The 14,412-nt window shown below is 40.5% G+C and overlaps 1 long non-coding RNA gene across 1 annotated transcript in view; it reads left to right on the top strand.

Moving 5' to 3' along the window:
• Positions 1-5,932, top strand: part of LOC307130665 — an 8,480-nt gene extending 2,548 nt beyond the window's left edge. Inside the window, exons 2-4 of the long non-coding RNA XR_013817066.1 lie at positions 3,636-3,719; positions 3,855-4,026; positions 4,305-5,932. This is a non-coding gene — a long non-coding RNA (uncharacterized lncRNA). The remainder of the gene's footprint in view (positions 1-3,635; positions 3,720-3,854; positions 4,027-4,304) is intronic.
• Positions 5,933-14,412: the final 8,480 nt, after the last annotated feature.

The following is a 14,412-nucleotide window of genomic DNA, read 5'->3' as shown; positions in this document are numbered from 1 at the left end:
TCCTGCCGAGAAAATACTATAGCAAGATGAACATTAAGCCAAAAGTGACCCAAGAAAATGGACTTAAGGGCATTTAATGATTAGCCGATCCCATATATGGGTGTTTTCAGGGCGAGTCTTTCAGGAGAAGGGCGCACCATAAACGCACTGTTTGTTCTAGTTGAAGAGGATAGACAGCCGATTTTAGGACTGAAAGCAAGTGAAGGACTTGGGCTTATAAAGAGAGTTCATGTCATTGATAGCGCTCTAGTGACCACTAGGGGCGCAGCACATAGCAAGCAGATGGACATATGTGCAGATTCTACCACTGAGATAGTGAGAGAGTACAAGGATGTATTCCAGGGTATCGGTTGCCTACCTAATCAGTACAAAATACGGCTGAAAGAAAATGCTGAACCAGTTATCCATGCAGTAAGGAAAGTGCCATTAGCCCTGAAAGAAAGACTGAGAAAAGAATTGAAATCCTTGAAAGACAAAGGGATAGTGAAAAAAGTAGAAGAACCTACTGACTGGGTGAATTCTCTCGTCATTGTGGAAAAAAAGAACGGTGATCTGAGACTGTGCATCGATCCAAGAGATCTGAATAAATGGATAAAAAGAGAGCACTTTAAGTTGCCAACTAAATCAGACATCACAAGCGCAATGACTGGAGCACAATTCTTTTCCAAGCTTGATGCATCATCAGGGTTCTACCAAGTTAAATTGGATGAGGAAAGTGCAGCATTGTGCACATTTAACACTCCCTTTGGTAGACATTGCTTCCTACGAATGCCTTTTGGAATAGCCTCAGCTCCAGAGGTTTTCCACAGGACTATACAACAAATGTTCGATGGGATGGAAGGTGTGGGAGTCTTCCTGGATGATGTAGTCATATGGGGTGCTACAAGGACAGAACATGATGAGCGACTGAGAAAGGTGATGGCACGAGCACGACAAACAGGACTGAAACTGAATAAACAAAAGTGTCAGTTTGGGGTGAGAGATATTACTTACCTGGGAGACAGACTGTCTGCTGAAGGAATACAGCCAGACCCTGAAAAAATAAGAGCTATAAAAGAAATGCCACAACCCAAAGAAAAGACTGAGCTGCAACGAGCATTAGGCTTAGTCAACTATGTGGGAAGATTTATTCCAAATCTGTCAGCTAACACAAAGGCATTGCGCAGTTTGCTGGAAAGTGGAACCGAGTGGCAATGGGAGCATGAACATGTGACTGAATGGGACATGCTCAATAACAGCCTAGTTAAAGAACCAGTGCTGAAATTCTTTGATCCTGAGCTTCCAGTGAAAGTATCTACTGATGCTTCAAAGGATGGACTTGGAGCAGTTCTGCTTCAAAAACATGACTTGGCATGGTTTCCAGTGGCATATGCATCACGAACGATGACTGAGGCGGAAAGAAACTATGCCCAAATAGAGAAAGAGACATTAGGAGCAGTTTTTGGATGTGAAAAGTTCCATGAATATATTTATGGAAGAGAAGTGGTACTAGAAACGGATCATAAACCACTGATTGCGATCTCAACAAAGGCACTAGGAGATGCTCCTCCTCGCATCCAACGGTTGATGCTCCGTCTCCAGAAGTACAGTTTGACATTTGAGTTCACTCCAGGGAAGCACCTGGTAATGGCAGATGCACTCAGCAGAGCATCTTTGAGCCATACAGGATCAAGTAACACGGAACATGATGTACAGGTTCATGTAGACTGCATACAAAAACACCTACCAGTGTCTGAGGATAAATGGAGTGAGATTGCTAAAGCAACAGCAGACGACCGTGAGCTACAAGCGGTAATCGACAAAATCCACCTGCCAGGAGATCAGAGGTTGACAAATCCATATCAGAGCTTTAAAGACGAGCTGTCAGTTGTGCATGGTGTGCTCCTGAGAGGGAAACGGATTGTCATACCTACCTCCATGCGCTCACAAATGGCAAAACTCACGCATGAGGGACACTTAGGCATTGAAAAATGCAAGAGACGTGCAAGAGTTTTGATGTATTGGCCACACATGAATAGGGACATTGAAGCACTGGTGCAGCGCTGCGATACATGTCAGCGGCACAGGTACCAGCAACCAAAGGAACCCCTAATGGCCCACAGTAAACCTGAGGAACCATGGAGAAAAGTCGTAACAGACTTATTTCATCTGGCAGGGAGGGACTACCTTGTCATCATGGACTACAAGTCAAACTATCCAGAGCTGGCGATGCTGTCTAATACAACAGCACAGCAGGTGATAAAACACACTAAAGCCATTTTCGCAAGACATGGAATTCCGGTGACTGGGGTGAGTGACAACGGACCACAGTTCAGCAGTCAGGACTACAGAGACTTTGCAGAGACTTATGGGTTTAAACATGTAACATCAAGTCCACTGTACCCCCAGTCAAGGCTTGGCTGAAAAAGGAGTTCAGATAGTGAAGCGGCTGCTGAAGAAAGCTGCTGAGACTGGAGAGGATCCTTATTTAGCACTGCTAAACTACAGAGCATCCCCTCTTGAATGTGGACGGTCTCCAGGTGAAATTCTCATGAACATGAAGCTGAGAACACGGCTACCCTCAGCAGAACACCTGCTTCAAAAGAGACATGGAGATTATTCAAAGATAAACAGCCAAAGCAGAGCCTATGACAGGAATGCCAAGCAGTTATGTCCACTGGAACAAAAGGATACGGTACGTGTCAGATGCGATGGAAAATGGGGACCTGTAGCGAAGGTCATCAAAGAGACAACACCAAGATCCTACGAGGTACTTACTGAGTATGGTAACACACTGCGAAGAAATCGTCGTCATCTTCTGAAAGTGCCAGACACCTGTATTGAAAGTACAGACGTAGTTATCAATGATGGACTAACTGAGCAAACACGAGTAGAGGAAAACTCACCAAGCTCTACAGCTGTCACTGAAAAAATCACAGAAAACTCACCTTCCACTGAGATGGGTCAGGGAAGACCACGTCGTCACGCAATGAAACCTAAAAGACTGATAGAAGAGTGTTAAGTTTGGTTTGAAATAAATGTTTACTTAGTATTTACTGAGTATTTGCATAGTTATATGCAACAAAGTTTTGTGCAGCTAATGCTAGAAATATGCTGCAAGATTGTGTTGAATCTATTTGTTTTTATGTTATCAAGAGTAAGTGCTGTTAAAGTTTACAGACCTAATTTAAGTTATAGTTAAAAAAAAGGGAGATGTACTGATACTGACTATTGTATCAGTTAACCAACAGAGGGCGCCGTATAGCTGTGTTTCTTTATGTTGCTTGTAAACTAAGCAAGATCAATAAAGCACTCTGAGGAATGGCAGTCTGTGTTAATAGTGCAGTCAATACAACACACACACACACACACACACACACACACACACACACACACACACACACACACACACACACACACACACACACACACACACACACACACACACACACACACACACACACACTCCATACTCACTCCATACTCACTCCATACTCAGTCTCACACGAGCACACACCCACACTCCGTATTTCATGGAGAATCTTGGGAAATAGTAAGTGATGTTTTATTCATTGTTGCACTTTACATTAAATCATATACAATCATGAATTGTCAATTCAATTAACCTAAAATCTGTTGATCCTTCTACCACTAAGTCCATCACCAGACCGAAAGAAAGAGCTAACTCTGGCCCTGGTCACACAATTCCCATGCCTTAAAGATTCAGAGGGAAGTGATATGTGAGTATCCTCATCCCCAGTTGTCAGAACTACGGCCACTTTTACACAGCAGTACAATTTTTGAAAAACACAAAATACATTTTGAAGACACTTTTAGGAAATCCTTTATTTAACATATTTGTGTTGATGTTTTAGGAGGTATGGTATACACCAGGGCGATACCGGCATCCGGCCACAGGGTTTTTGGAGGAGCGACTCCGTAATATCATGAAGCGCCTTCACAGGCACAGTTCAACATCTAGACAGAGGCTGCTGAACACATATGAGCGCCGAGCTACTGTGACTGATCGGATCACTTTATTGCCAGGTAGGAAAATTTTAACCAAAGTTGCTGAAACCTTATTGCCATTTTTCTTTCAATTTTCTTACTTTTTCCTTTTTTATTCCTTAAATCCAAATTGTGCTGTGATCAAAGCAGGTCAATGTTAAACTGTCTAAATAATCCACAGATTCTGTTTTCCTTATTTTGGAAATTTTAGTAGTAACTGTTGATTTACGCCTGTAGGTACATAACTGATAACAACACATTTTGAATAATTTTTGATCCATGTGTGTATATTTACCATTTCAAAATTCTATTTAAAGGTTGACACAAACATCATTCAGGAGCAACGGAGGCAATTCCATGTCCTGCGGCTTGGGGATAAAGTCAACTGCTCACAAGGCTTCATCATTGTGGGAGGAGTGGCACTAGAGCAAGACAGACTTTTACAAGCTGTAGATACATGCTTTAAATAATTTTATGTTTTAGACATTGACTATCCCAAGTCTGCTGCTGCTGTTTGCTGCTGTTTCTACAACATGCTATATATTCCATGCCAGGAGGTGTTCCATCTACCCACTGTCGCCTACTTAGGCAGTTTATCATTGGATAAGCTGGACAAGCTTCAGTTTGTTTTGTTTGTTTATTTGTGTGTTTGTGCTCCCTGTTTCTTAGAACTTAAAACATGGAAAATGATTTTTTACATTAATTTTCTGTGCCTGGAGGTGTTCCTCGACACAGTCATCTATACAATGAGGCAATTATTTATATGTTTTTTTCTATGTTTATTTGTTTATTAAAACTAGTGCTGTCAAACGATTAAAATATTTAATCGCGATTAATCGCATTAATGTCATAGTTAACTCACAATTAATCACAATTAATCGCACATTTTTATTTATTCTAAATGTCCCTTGATTTCTTTTTGTCCCATTATTTTTTCTTATTTTAATGCTCTTATCAACATAGAAAAGTGGATCGGCTTGCTTTGTTCAAATGTTTGTTTTATTGAAAACAACATTGGCATACTTTAGTGTTCGATTTCACACCAACATTCTCACTTGGAGCAAATAATCGCTCACACAATGTAACACTGCCCATCAATAAAAGGGTGAAACAAATACTTTGTTGCACAAACAGCCCCTTCAACAGCCCTTTCTAAGGGATCAAAACAGGGTGATACAAAATAAAATTACAAAGTGCACATGCAAGGTAAACTAGGACTCCGCCTATAGTGCAGTTAAACCAGGGGTCGCCAACTAGCGGACTCCGGTCCGAATCCGGACCGCGAAGCCTTTTGACGTAATGAAACAGTTAACGTTGCAATGCTCAGTTACTACGTTCAGACCCAGACGCGCGGTCAAGCATGCAGTGAAGAAGAGACTGATGGTGCGTTCACACCGGACGCGAATGACGCGACATGCACACCGCTTAATCCGCGCCGCAGAATGTCTATTTGCGTCTTTGCATTGACTTAAATCACTCGCGCAAAACGCTTCATTCGCGTCTGGTGTGAACGCACCATCAGAGCAGAAAGCAGCGCTCAAGACAAGCACTTTTAGTTGAAGACCCCTGAGTTAAACCATGGCTTAATACGTTTCTCATTTCGGCGTCTCACGCTTGCCATCCACGTCTACTCTTTTAATGGCCCAAACGAGTGCGGGCAGCCGCAGCGTGCCTGATGTTTTGTTTCCGGTCTAGCTACATCCGGAGTGGTGTTGTAGTTTTTCTAACGTTACTAGTTGTTGCAACAGCATGTGAAAAAACTACAAAGTTTGTTAGACCAAAAAGAACGTTAATCTCGCGATAAAAAAATTGACGCCGTTAAAATAGGTTTGCGTTAACGTCGTTAATAACGCGTTTAACTGACAGCACTAATTAAAACAATTGCAACAATAACTACTGAAAATGTTCAACATCCAATTGAATGTAAATAAAGCACTGGCAATGTATCGAAGTTGTGATTTATTTATTTGCATGGCAATAATAATATTAAATCATAATACTAGGTTGGTTAAAGCAACATTTTGGCCAAATGACCCAACAAATGAGTTATTTTGTAACCCAATTTATTGGGTAAAACTTACTACCCAATGTATTGGGTTAAAATAACCCAACAATAGGTCGGTGCTATATCAACCCACCATTGGGTTATCTCCCAGCCAGCACAGTCATGTGGGGCCCATATGGGCGTCACCTGGGCTGTCTAACTGGGGCCCAGCCAGTTTTGTCCTCAGTTTCCATGGAGGCCCCACATGGGCTAGCCCAGATGAACTGAACACTGCTCAGTGTGTACACTACAGGCTGTTAAATGTAACTGAATCAGTGTTGGAGTTAATTATATAATTAAGTGATTAATAGAGAAATGACTGAATATAACTGAAGACTCCTGATGATAACAAGCAGAATCACTGAAGGACAGAGAAACACAACAGACTTCAGACACAACTTCACAAACAGCATTATCAGCTTCCCTTTTTACCTATTAGATTGACTTTCTGTCATCTTAGTTCTTATAGATAATTAACAGAGGTTTAGATATTGAAGTTGTATTGAAAGTAATAAAGTTACCATTATGGTGATCAGTATTTGCTTTAGTTGACTGCTTCATATAAAAAAGAAACAATTCTGGTTGCTATATTTGTTTGTTATAATGAAAACAGCAAGAGAAAGTGTATGATGTTGGTTTGTTGTTGATGATACAGGCGTTATCATCATATAGTGGCTTTATTTGCTGATCTCCTTTGAGTCATTGATTATATTAGCTTTGTGTCTCTACAGCAGGAGATCCAGCAGTTTTCATCAGATAAAGTAAATGATTTTCAAGCATGTACATAAGGTTTGTTAATAATAATAATAATAATAATACATTTTATTTGGCCGACGCCTTTCTGAGTACCCAAGGACATCTTACATATATCAACAGTCATAAAAGAATGAAATACATTAAAATACATTACATTCATAGTAAAATATGTACCCAATAATATAAATCTGATTAGTGCTAAAAGCGCCAAAATATAATATTTAAATAAAGTGTCAGGAGGGTTACAAGGGCACTGTACAACTAAACTGTTTTACAAATTAAAAGCTTTCCTGAAGAGATAGGTCTTTAACAATTTTTTAAATGAATTGACTGAATCTGCCTGTCGAATGTGGGAAGGAAGGGAATTCCAAAGTCTTGGAGCAGCACAACTGAAGGCCCTAGCCCCCATGGTAGAGAGTCGAAATTTGGGGGTGACAAGGAGGCCAGTCGAGGAAGAGCGGAGGGAACGTGCAGGGACGTATTCTGACAAGAGGTCAGAAATGTAGCTAGGTGCAAGATTATTGAGTGCTTTGTAGGTAATGACAAGGGTCTTAAAATCAATACGGTAGTGCACAGGGAGCCAGTGTAGAGTGATAAGGATAGGTGTGATGTGTTCAGATGATCTGATACCAGTGATGATTCGAGCGGCAGAGTTCTGAATAAGTTGAAGTCTATTTATTAGCTTAGAAGGGAGACCGATGAGAAGCGAGTTGCAGTAGTCGAGACGTGACGTGACAAGGGCATGAATCAGAGTTTCAGTGCTGGCTTGTGTCAAAGTGGATCTAAGCCTGGAGATATTTCGGAGGTGGAAGAATGAGGTCCGTGTAAGAGATTTAATCTGTGATTTGAAGGATAGAGAACTGTCCAGAATGACACCAAGGCTTTTGACTTGAGTTGACAGAGGGGCCGAGATCTCATCTATGGTAAGATTGAGGTTTTGCTGTTTTGAAAGAGTAGATTTGGAGCCGATGAGTAGGACTTCAGTTTTATTGGCATTAAGTTTCAAAAAGTTTGCGTTCATCCAGATTTTAATGTCTTGAAGACAGTTTCTGAGTGAGATGGGTGGAAGGGGAGATGAAGGTTTAGTTGAAATATAAAGCTGGGTGTCATCAGCATAGCAGTGGAAATTTATTTTGTGATGTCTCATGATCTTGCCCAAGGGAAACAGATATATAATGAAGAGGAGTGGACCCAATACTGACCCCTGGGGGACACCCTGAGGCACAGAGGCACAGGCCGATTTATAGTGTTTGAGTTGTACAAACTGCTGACGATCCGTGAGGTATGAACAGAACCAGGAGAGTGCATCCCCTGTTATACCAATGCTGGCCAGACGTTCAACGAGGAGGGGATGTGAAATGGTATCAAAAGCAGCGCTCAAGTCAAGTAAAATCAAGATGGACAATAGACCAGAGTCAGCAGCACAGAGTAGGTCATTGGTTATTTTTAACAATGCAGTTTCCGTGCTATGGTTAGCACGGAAGCCAGACTGGAAATGTTCGTACATGTCATTGTAATTGAGATGGTGATGTAGTTGATGAGCCACGACCCGCTCCAGTATCTTCGATACAAAAGGAAGGTTCGAGATGGGACGGTAGTTGTTCAAGTTATCAGGATCAGCATTTGGCTTTTTTAGGACAGGCGTGACAGCAGCAGTCTTAAGAGTGGGCGGAACAATGCCTGTGGAGAGGGAGGAGTTTACTAAAGCCGTGAGTAATGGAACAATGGAAGGCAGGCATGCTTTAAGAAGACTGGTAGGCAAAGGGTCTAGTTGGGAAGTAGATGTCTTTGATTTGCTGACAAGTTCTTTGATCTGGTTCTCTGAGGCCAAGGTGAAGTTTGAGAGGGTGTTGGTAAAGGCAGGGCCCTGCAGGGCAGTTATGAAGAACCGGTTATGAGCTGGAGTGCTAGGAATATTAAGTAGATGGTGATGTATTTCTTGAATTTTTGCATGAAAGAAGTTTAGAAACTTGTTGCAGAGTTCCGTTGAGGAGTCAGTGGAAATGTTGTCAGGTGGCTTAAGGATGCGGTTTACGGTTGAAAACAGGAGCTTCGAATTGTTATTTCCAGAGTTTATAATGTTTGAATAGTAAGACGTTCTAGCAGCAGAAATGGAGTTACTATATTGCAATAGATGATCTTTGTAGGCCTGCACATGAGATACAAGCCCTGTCCGTCTATAAAGGCGCTCAAGACGTCTCCCACGTCTTTTTAACTGGCGGAGCTCAGGTGTGTACCACGGTGCCGAGTGGTTAAAGGAAACAGAACGAGTTTGAATGGGAGCAAGAGCATCTAAAGAAGAAGATAGGCAGTCATTGTAATGAGCGATGAGGCTGAGGGGACAGAGGGAGTCAGTAGTCGAGCATGTATTTATGAGGCTCATAAGGTCAGATGGATTAATTTGTTTTATGTTTCTGTAGGTTATAGTGCGTTGGTGTTTATACCTGGAAACTTGGACAGAGACTTCAAATAAAACAGCTTTGTGGTCAGAGATGGGTAACTCAGCATGTGTTACATTGTAGGGCACAATACCATGTGAACATACTAAATCTAGAGTATGACCTTTGCTGTGAGTAGGAAAATGTACATTTTGAGTGACATCAAGACCATCAAGTAATGACATAAAATCAGCAGCAATGGAGCAAGTAGTAGTGGCATCAACATGAATATTAAAATCACCAACAAGTAATAAATTGGGAGAATAGACAGCAAGTGACGTCATTAATGTAGAAAAGTCAGTTAAAAACAGATCAGAAGGTTTAGGTGGCCTATAGAGTGTTACAATTACCAATGGTTGGAAGCCAGAGAGTTTAACAGCCAAGCATTCAAATGAAGAAAAATGAGGTATACTGATTGTTTTAGCTTTGATAGTGTCACGATAGACAACAGCAACCCCACCCCCACGCCCACTAGAGCGAGGTTGGCTGATGCATGAATACCCATTAGGGGTTGTCTGATTAAGATGGAAATAATCATTAGGCTGTTGCCAAGTTTCAGTGAGGCACATTATGTCAAGTTTACCATCACTAATAAACTCACTTATCAGCAGACCTTTATTAGTTAAAGATCGAACATTAAAAAGTCCACATTTAAAACAGTCAGTAAGACTAGCGCTTGGCGTTGCCTTGGAAACGGGAAACAAGTGATTTGTATTAACTCCACGGCCAGTGGAGGAAACGGGACGAACTTTAGACCAAATAGAACTAATAGCAGAGGTTGACTTACTGGATATATAAGATCGTCCCGATCCGCGGTGGATGTATCTCGGTCTGGAAAGAACATCACGGTGGGCAAACAGAGCCAGTGGAGTCCCGAAATTCATTGTGTTGAGACGCAATAGCTCCGCTGCCGAGTATTTTAGTGCTGAAGTGGCACTGACAGCAGAGCATAAAAGAATCTTTTATGCAGAGCATAAAAGAAACTGTTCTCCAGTTTATTAACCCATTACACATTAAGCACTTTGAACTCCTGCGAGTTTTACTCACAAACAGACATCAAGAATCTGTCTATGAATCTCATGATTCATGCCACAATGCATTCTGGGTGCATCATGCAAAACTCATCCATGGCTCTCAATGCATTGCGGCATGAAGCATGTCACCATGGTTGAGACTCATAGACTAATTCTTGATGTCTGTGTGTGAGTTAATCTCGCAGGAGTTCAAAGTGCTTAGTGTTCAATCTGATTTAAAACTTCTTCAGCTCTTCTGATTAAAACCATACTGGCTTCTTTTTTCTAGAATCACAATAAAACAAGTTAATAGTATCCTATAGCGCTTGCTAAACTGAGATCAGTGAATTAAGCTTCTTCACAATGATTATATTTTTATCATCAAGCAGCCGACAGCATCTGATTGTGTTTTCTCTTGCTTTTCTTGCCATAGCAAACTCAGTCACAGCAGCCACAGAATCACTAACATTAAAAAGTCGTCAAACGGGCCAACTAAAGAAAACACTGATCACCACGATGGTGACATCAAACTAACTCTTATTTTCAATACAACTTCAATATCTAAACCTCTGTTAATTATCAATAAGAACTAAGATGACAGAAAGTCAATCTAATAGGTAAAAAGGGAAGCTGATAATGCTTTTGTGAAGTTGTGTCTGAAGTCTGTTGTGTTTCTTTGTCCTTCAGTGATTCTGCTTGTTATCATCAGGAGTCTTCAGTAATATTCAGTCATTACTCTATTAATCACTTAATTATATCATTAACTCCAACACTGATTCAGTTACATTTAACAGCCTGTAGTGTACACACTGAGCAGTGTTCAGTTCATCTGGGCTAGCCCATGTGGGGCCTCCATGGAAACTGAGGACAAAACTGGCTGGGCCCCAGTTAGACAGCCCAGGTGACGCCCATATGGGCCCCACATGACTGTGCTGGCTGGGCTGTTGGGTCATTTTTAACCCAACTTTTTTAAGTGAGTAGGAATCTTGAGTACTGAGGATAACATAAGATAAACGATTTAAATTGAAAGATAGAATATAAATCTAAAGTTAATATTTAACAAAATCATTTAAAACCTTTTCATTAATGGAGTCAGGTGAAACAAAGAGGTAAATGCATATTATGGAAATGTATTTAATTTAATCGTGTTGTGTTGCACAAATGGAAAGACAGTAGCACGCAGATCTTTGTGTAAAATTAAGCTGTTAGTCACTGCAATATCCAGGGAGTGCTGAAAAATAGTCATGTATCACTTCCGTGTTTTACGGTGCACCGACTTTGTTCCTAGCATCTGGTCAGGGGTGTCAACTCCCCCCATGTACTTCTTGTAGGCTACTGTTGAACTGCTGTTGGCCTGGAAACACCCTCTGTTTTGCCCATCTTTTGTTGTCTGCCACTTCAGCACTGTCTCCCCACTGTACACTGTGTGGACAGTTGTGCACAGTGGAGACCTCCCTTGTGGCAACCACTGTAAAAAATTATTTGTTGACTTAATATATATATGTATTTTTTTGTTTTGTTTTTCTTACTTATTTGGATAAGTTACCTGAACTAATTAAATTTAGTAATGAAAACTTCCCCTTTAGTTTTCTGAACTAGCAAATTAAAATCACAGCAACACATATCAATACACAATTACATTTATTGCAAAAACAAACACCTAAAATAACCACACAAAAAAAGGTATCTTATGCCTGCGTCAATAGCTGTTTGCATCCAAAGTTGCAAGTTTAACTTGTACGTAAAATATATAAAATATTGCATTAAAAAAATGCAAATAAAGCAGTGTTTCCATTTAGTCAGTCAAAGAGAAGAAAATTATCACTTCCTGATAAACTGTTCCTAATTATCACTAGGAGAAGTAAAAGAAGCCACTGCATTTAATATCCCAAAATGCACATAAAATAGGTGGATGGAAACATAGCTAATGTACTGTATGTCTTGTGCTTGCCTCTGTTTTCAAATAAAGCAATTTTTTTTGAAAACTTAAATGAAACAAGCTCACCCCACAACATACATCACAGAAATCCTTTCTTCAGAAACTTTCAAAAAGAAACGGCAAAGACTGTTAAACACCTCTGAATTGGCTTTATACCATTTTAATCTAAACTTAATTTAAGTTAATTTTACAAATTACACAATTTTTAACAATGTGTAAGCTCTCAAGCTTCAGTACATTTATCAATGAGCATAAACAGCACATATGCACCAGTGTTACCTCACTGCATTTTTTTCAGTCCATCAATCTTAGATGTGCAGCTCTCCCCAACCATTAAACCTTGATAAAAAAAAAAAAAATGTTGGATAACCTCATAGCTCTTTGTGACAGTCATTGTTCAAAGCATAAAGGAGTCAAAACAGTGGCAAAGGCATTTAGGACATCTTCTAGATCCAAAACCACAATCTCCCCTTCCAGTATCACAGCCACATCCACGACATCATCTAGGAAGTCACAATCATATCTGATGTCCTCACTCACGGTCAAGATGCCCTACATTAACCCCACGAACAATGTCTCTCATCATCAGCTTACTTTAGGTGTTTCCCTGTAAAAAAGTTATCTCGTCTGTTTCCCTCGTCTGCTCCGCACCGCGAGTCAAAGAAAATATCTCTGTGGAAAGTTTAGGTGCACACGGACACACACACACACACACATCACATAGATACCATCCTAAAACAATATAATGTTATAAACTTCCATACTGTAAATTAGATTAAACACTTTATCTCAGTGGTAACCCTACTCGTTTGCTCAGCATCACGAGTTAAAGAAAATGGTGTCTGTCAGTCCTAGGGGTGCACAACACGTGCATTTGCTGGATGTACATAACTACACTCTCTGCCAGATGCCGCGTTTTCACTAGCAGTGTTAATACAACACTTTAACTCTTTACTCCTTGAATTAGGATTTTAGGTTTATATGGTGTGGTATGTATAAATAAGTTAAATAAATGTGTTCATATCTATATAATTAGAGTGTTTTATATAAATCAGCTGTACATAGTAAATTAAGTTTAGTTTACTGCAGTTAAAGAAATAGGCTAAGCATCTAGAGCAGTTGTTTGCAGTTAAAACAACAATTATACACTCACCTAAAGGATTATTAGGAACACCATACTAATACTGTGTTTGACCCCCTTTCGCCTTCAGAACTGCCTTAATTCCATATGGCATTGATTCAACAAGGTGCTGAAAGCATTCTTTAGAAATGTTGGCCCATATTGATAGGATATCATCTTGCAGTTGATGGAGATTTGTGGGATGCCCATCCAGGGCACGAAGCTCCCGTTCCAACACATCCCAAAGATGCTCTATTGGGTTGAGATCTGGTGACTGTGGGGGCCATTTTAGTACAGTGAACTCATTGTCATGTTCAAGAAACCAATTTGAAATGATTCAAGCTTTGTGACATGGTGCATTATCCTGCTGGAAGTAGCCATCAGAGGATGGGTACATGGTGGTCATAAAGGGATGGACATGGTCAGAAACAATGCTCAGGTAGGCCGTGGCATTTAAACGATGCCCAATTGGCACTAAGGGGCCTAAAGTGTGCCAAGAAAACATCCAGCCTGCACAGTCGTAACAAGGCATGATGGATCCATGTTCTCATTCTGTTTACGCCAAATTCTGGCATACTGGATGTTTTTCCCTTTTCACACCATTCTTTGAAAACCCTAGAAATGGTTGTGCGTGAAAATCCCAGTAACTGAGCAGATTGTGAAATACTCAGACCGGCCCGTCTGGCAGCAACAACCATGCCACGCTCAAAATTGCTTAAATCACCTTTCTTTCCCATTCTGACAATCAGTTTGTAGTTCAGGAGATTGTCTTGACCAGGACCACACCCCTAAATGCATTGAAGCAACTGCCATGTGATTGGTTGATTAGATAATTGCATTAACGAGAAATTGAACAGGTGTTCCTAATAATCCTTTAGGTGAGTGTATTTTGCTATTATAACTGCGTTTATTTCCATCGTCGTATAAGTTGCAGTGGGTGGTATTTGACAAGAAATGTAAAGTTTTCTATCATCTTGCTGATAACATTTCTTTAGTCATTTGGCAACCCTGCAGCCTGAACCACTGTAGACGATCCACCCTTACAACTTTCACAGGTTATTATTGTTTGTAACTCATGAATAAATGGTTTACAGTTGTCCACCCTAGAAATCAGA

The sequence above is a fragment of the Gobio gobio genome (genome assembly GCF_949357685.1).
Source record: "Gobio gobio genome assembly, chromosome: 8".
Lineage (NCBI taxonomy): Eukaryota > Metazoa > Chordata > Actinopteri > Cypriniformes > Gobionidae > Gobio > Gobio gobio.
This window is presented reverse-complemented; position numbering and strand designations above follow the sequence as displayed.